Source organism: Triticum dicoccoides, chromosome 7B (assembly GCF_002162155.2).
Source record: "Triticum dicoccoides isolate Atlit2015 ecotype Zavitan chromosome 7B, WEW_v2.0, whole genome shotgun sequence".
In the NCBI taxonomy this organism is placed as follows: Eukaryota; Viridiplantae; Streptophyta; class Magnoliopsida; order Poales; family Poaceae; genus Triticum; species Triticum dicoccoides.
The window spans coordinates 108,881,666-108,887,827 of record NC_041393.1 but is presented as its reverse complement, the minus strand read 5'-3'; positions in this window follow the sequence as shown (position 1 = coordinate 108,887,827).

Below are 6,162 nucleotides of genomic sequence, written 5' to 3'. Positions count from 1 at the left end.
AGGGTAAGGCAGGGATACATATGTCAGAGGATCCACTTCCACTATAGTACTTTGACCAAATGTTAGAGTAATAATATATGACATGCAACTTACACAAATGTTAGAGTAATAATATATGATGTGCAACTTACACAAAGCATACATGGTCTAATGCATTTTTCGAGGCTAACTTTGACCAAATGTTAGAGTAATAATATATGACATGCAACTTACACAAAGCATACGGTCAAATTCGTATGTGAAAGGAGTTTCCAATGATATAATTTTCACATTATACATCTCATGTACTATTAATCTTGTCAATAGTCAAACTGGAAACCATCTCGAGTACAAATCTAGGAGTACGTACGAATCTAACAATATTGATTGGGCGTTGTTGAATGTTGATACCTTTTTGATCAAAGTAGAGATACTTTGACTACACATAAAACTTATATGTAAACTAGAAAGGATAGGAGGGAGTATATTGTACGTTCAAAAACGAAATGAACATTGAATACCCTTTATATATGATTTGCGGATGCTATGATCACCGGTTCAAAATTTTGAATCCGCCTTAGGTATCACGTGCCCCCACTCGTTCCCTCTCGATTTCATCTCGGGGTCCGGAGATGTATTGAAAGAGGACTAGGGTGGGTACATGCGAATGATACTCGACGAAATGTTTAAATGAGGCATGCGGGAGGATGGACTCGACTGGAGGGCGACATGATCGATGCAGAAGAGGGTTGGAGAGGAATAAGAAATAAGCAAACGCCACATGATTATACTTGAACGGCTCAAATAAAAAATAAGTTGTCTCGCTTGGCCTACATAATGAAAGGCCTAATGCGCAACGCGGATCACTGACACTCGAATATGGCCGGGAAAACAGGGAAACCGACATGTGGGGCACACCCGTCGGGACGACGTAGCGTAGACTAGTCCAATGGAGGAGCTGGCCCATGACCTCCTCACCACCAACAACCATTCATGTGGGTCATTGGGGACAACAATGGGGCGCAGCTCCAGCACCGCCTCTGGACATGACGACCGCGGTGAGCGACACGCTCATATCATCGCTAGACATGGTCGGTTTCAGTGTGCCGAGGGTGGCGTTAGTGCTGTGGCACGACCAACGGTATGTTTGGTTTGTGCCCAAGGTTGCCCCATCAAAGCATTGGGTAGCCAAAATTTTGGTTGAGGTATTGGTTGCCCATGATTTGGCCGACATTGGCAAGAAAATGAACTAGAGTTAGCTAGAGTTCATTGGCATGCCAAAGAAATGGCAACCATCCAAACAAAGACCAATCTTTGGGTCATGACCAAAATTTTGGTTGAGGTATTGGTTGCCCATGATTTGGCCGACATTGGCAAGAAAAATGAACTAGAGTTGGCTAGAGTTCATTGGCATGCCAAAAAAATGGCAACCATCCAAACAAAGACCAATCTTTGGGTCATGACCAAAATTTTGGTAAGGTGCACTTTGGCCACAATCGAAACACACCCCAACACCCGGCTCGTCAAGGATGCACGGGGCAACGCGACGCGTCCGCGGAGTGGTGTAGCGCGGCCAACTGCATCCTCTGGACCTGAGACCATGTCGGGTCGTCTTGCTTTTTCAATGACATGCGGGGATTGCATGTGAGCAAAGGGCATCTCCAATGTTGCCATGACCGCAGCTGACTACCCTGGCCCACCAAAACCCTCGTCCCTTGGACCGTCGCACGGTGCGTTCCCAGCCGGCGCCAGCTGCCCGCATTCATGCTATCTGTTCGTATGTCATTGTTAAGAGGCTCGGTGCCCGAGGAACCAACTCCGGCGACTTAATTACGCACCCGGACGCTTGGCCTCACTGGAATGTGCTACTTAAAGCGGCAACACCCAGCTAACCTCCACAGCATAGCGCATCGTCCTCCTACCTGGCACCACATCCGCCATGGCCGCAAGTGCGAACGCTCTGCGGGAGAGCTTGTCTTCAGGGATGAATCTTGAGGTCGCCGCCCTCGCTCAAGTCGCCTCTCGCGACGCAATAGCGGCATAGCCAGGTGCGGACGCGACCGCACAAGCGGTGGCCACGCTGGTGGCCGATAAAGGGAGCACCGTCAGCCATGCATCCTACTTGCCGTCGTCCAACGTCTGGCACCGCCGAGGTCGGGGACTCCTCCGAGGATAAGTAGGGCATGGGAGGCGACAGGGCATGGTGTGCCAAATGGCCGGTCCGTATACCGTGTTCTACTCTTCCTCGCCGGAGACCGCACCTTCACTTCATGGGTCTTGAACCCCGCCCCCATACATAGAGATCACAGATGGAGGACATCGGTCACCGCCGTAGAATAGGTTTAGTTTCGGGTTTCTTTTATTTTTCTGTCCTATAAAAGTTCAAAATGTAATGAAAATCTGCCGTGTTTGCATTAATCTCGGCCGGTGTATATGAACTTTCACAATAATATACATATTGTAGGAGTACTAGCAAGATGCCCGTGCGTTGCATGGAAGATCAAGATCTTGTGGGAGAAAAGGATAAACGAGGGAAAGCCTTATCTGCAAATGTGGAGATGAGTGCGGGTAAATTGTCATAGTTTTCTTCCTATCCGTTAGATATAAATTGGACGGCCTATATTGCAGGATGATAGGCACACCATCATCACCAACTCTGCTTTTTATTGAACCGAGACAAATCTAACATGCGAAGTAAAATAAACACATAGGGTCTATACATACACAAATTATCTTAGGCACTCCAATAGTACGTCCACTACACATTCACGCATTTCACATCTTTCTACATCTACGGGAACCTACGAAAGGGTTAACGTAAATTGCCTCACTCTCTCCTCCCCTGATTTTCATGGTGGTGGGCCCTTCCCTCCCCCCAATCTACAATCAACAGCTCACACGTTTCACATTATGTTAATTACGTAACTGGGATTACGTAGGTGTAGCATTACTCGTCCTAAAAAAACCAACTAAGCCAACCTCCCAGCATATCACGCGGGAAAAGACCTGGCCGCGCCGTTTTAGTCGGGATTACCGGATTACTAGTAGTAGTATCGATGGATCGCGCAAAGCAAGAATTTTTTTTGAGGGGGCGAAGCACCTAGTTTAAAAGGAAAAAAGGCGGTACACACACAACACTCCTGCTGCGGTCGCATTGCACCCCACACACGTTCGGTCCTGCACACGGCTCATGCAAACGGAACGCGCTTCGGCTTGCCTCTTCACTGACACGTGGGACTGCACTTGGAGAAACCGACCATGCTCCAAACTCCCCCCGCCCACCGCGCAAAAATCCTCCCCCCCCACAAACAAAAATTCCCCCCAAATCCGATTCAACCGCCCTTCGGCCAACTAGCCATTAATATTCCCCAAACCCCCCTCCCCCCGTCCCCCTCCACTCCATTCGCTCCGCCAAAGCCGCCCTCCTCGCCGCGCCGATACGTCGGCGCCGCAGGTCGTCGAGGGGACGCACGGCGATCTTCTCGCTCCCATAGTACGCTCTCGTAGACTGCCGTCCTCTAGTCGCGCCGCCACCTCTGGCTACGTTCTTGTGGAGGCGCACGGTGGTCAGCGCCGCCACCGCTGGCGATGTTCGTGTGGAGACGCACGGCGGTCAGCTTCTCCCGGGGTACGCGCATTCTAGACTGAGGCCCCGTCCATGTCGGTGTAGCGTTGAATGTTAGCTGATAGACGCTGTTAATCTCACTATTTGCCGAAGTAGTTTACTGTCAATATGCTCTGCTTAAGAAGCTTCCTTGCCCTGTTCTGCACTCAATCTGCTTAGCTGAGATGGCATGCCAAGGCCGATTAGTTGCTAAAATATCCTGCCATATATTTATTGTGACGTAGATTGCCATAGTCTAGTAGCCAAACTGTTAGGTGAAATAGCTCTACACCGTTTTATACTCGATCTTTCTTGCTGCGATGGCCTTCGATAGTTCGATGGTTGTGTGCTCGGCCTCATTGACTGCTGAAACAACCTGCCATAATTTAGCACTCAAATCTGTTTGCTGAATTAGCTTTACATATATTTCGTTACTTAGATCTGCTCGTCCAAATATCTTGCCATAGCTTTAGACATCGACCTAGGTATTTTTTTCTGGACTTCATAAAAAAGCATATATGTTTTTCCTGTAATATCTAGTAGAAGAACTAATTTGTATCTCTAACAGATGGACAGGACTTGGATAACTTCTGCTCGAAGATTCTCCGCTGCATATGTCGAGGGGGTTGAAAACTTCATGAACTTTCTCAGAGCTGAGTACGGTGGTCCGAAATCAGATGTGCTCTGCCCATGTAGTAGTTGTATGAATTTAGTTACAAGACCCCAGTCAACTGTGCAAAATCATCTACACTTGTATGGGATGTAGGTCACATATACTAGGTGGGTTCATCATGGTGAAGTTGTGAACGTCAATGTTATTGACTACGTGGAAGCAGTAGATCACCATCTTGATCTGCCTGATGCTCAGGTGGAAGAGGAGGAGGAGGTGGTGGTGGCGGAGCCAGTGAGTTTGACCACCATTGAAACAATGCTACGAAATGCTCGTGCATTCTGTGAACTTTCACCTGCAGAAGGAAAATGATGGGCCCGTGATACGTCTTGAGCTTGCGTTGGTTTTCCTTGAAGAGGAAAGGGTGATGCAGCAGAGTAGTGTAAGTATTTCCCTCAGTTTTTGAGAACCAAGGTATCAATCCAGTAGGAGGCTCCTCAAAAGTCCCACGCACCTACACAAACAAACCAAGAAATCGCAACCAACACAATAAAGGGGTTGTCAATCCCTTCACGGCTACTTGCGAAAGTGAGATCTGATAGAGATAGTATGATAAGATAAATATATTTTTGGTATTTTATAATATAGATGCAAAAAGTAAAGATGCAAATAAAAGTAGATTGGAAGCAAATATGATAAGAGATAGACCGGGGGCCATAGGTTTCACTAGAGGCTTCTCTCGAGATAGCATAAGTATTACGGTGGGTGAACAAATTACTGTCGAGCAATTGATAGAAAAGCGAATAATTATGATATTATCTAGGCATGATCATGTATATAGGCATCACGTCCGCAACAAGTAGACCGACTCCTGCCTGCATCTACTACTATTACTCCACACATCGACCGACTCCTGCATGCATCTAGAGTATTAAGTTCATAAGAACAGAGTAACGCCTAAAGCAAGATGACATGATGTAGAGGGATAAACTCATGCAATATGATATAAACCCCATCTTTTTATCCTCGATGGCAACAATACAATACATGCCTTGCAACCCTTTCTGTCACTGGGTAAGGACACCGCAAGATTGAACCCAAAGCTAAGCACTTCTCCCATGGCAAGAAAGATCAATCTAGTACGCCAAACCAAACTGATAATTCGAAGAGACTTGCAAAGATAACTCAATCATACATAAAAGAATTCAGAGAAGATTCAAATATTATTCATAGATAAACTTGATCATAAACCCACAATTCATCGGATCTTGACAAACACACTGCAAAAAGAGATTACATCAAATAGATCTCCACAAGAGAGTGGGAGAACATTGTATTATGATCCAAAAAGAGAGAAGAAGCCATCTAGCTAATAACTATGGACTCGTAGGTCTGTGGTAAACTACTCACAACTCATCGGAAGGGCTATGGTGTTGATGTAGAAGCCCTCCGTGGTCGATTCCCCCTCCGGCGGAGCACCGGCGAAGGCTCCAAGATGGGATCTCGCGGATACAGGAAGTTACAGTGGTGGAAATTGTGTTTCGGGTGCTCCCTGGATGTTTTTGGGGTCCGTAGGCTTATATAGGAGGAGGAAGTACGTCGGTGGCTGCCCGAGGGGCCCACGAGATAGGGGGTGCGCCCTATAGGGGGGGGGCTCCTATCTCGCGGCCGCCTCGGCTGCTTCTTGACTTGCTCTTCTAGTCCTCTGGATGACGTTTGTTCCAAAAATCACGCCTTTGAAGGTTTCATTCCGTTTGGACTCTGTTTGATATTCCTTTTCTTTGAAATACTAAAATAGGCAAAAAAACAGCAATACGGGCTGGGCCTCCGGTTAGTAGGTTAGTCCCAAAAATGATATAAATGTGTAAAATAAAGCCCATAAACATCCAAAAGGGTGATATAATAGCATGGAACAATCAAAAATTATAGATACGTTGGAGACGTATCAAGCATCCCCAAGCTTAATTCC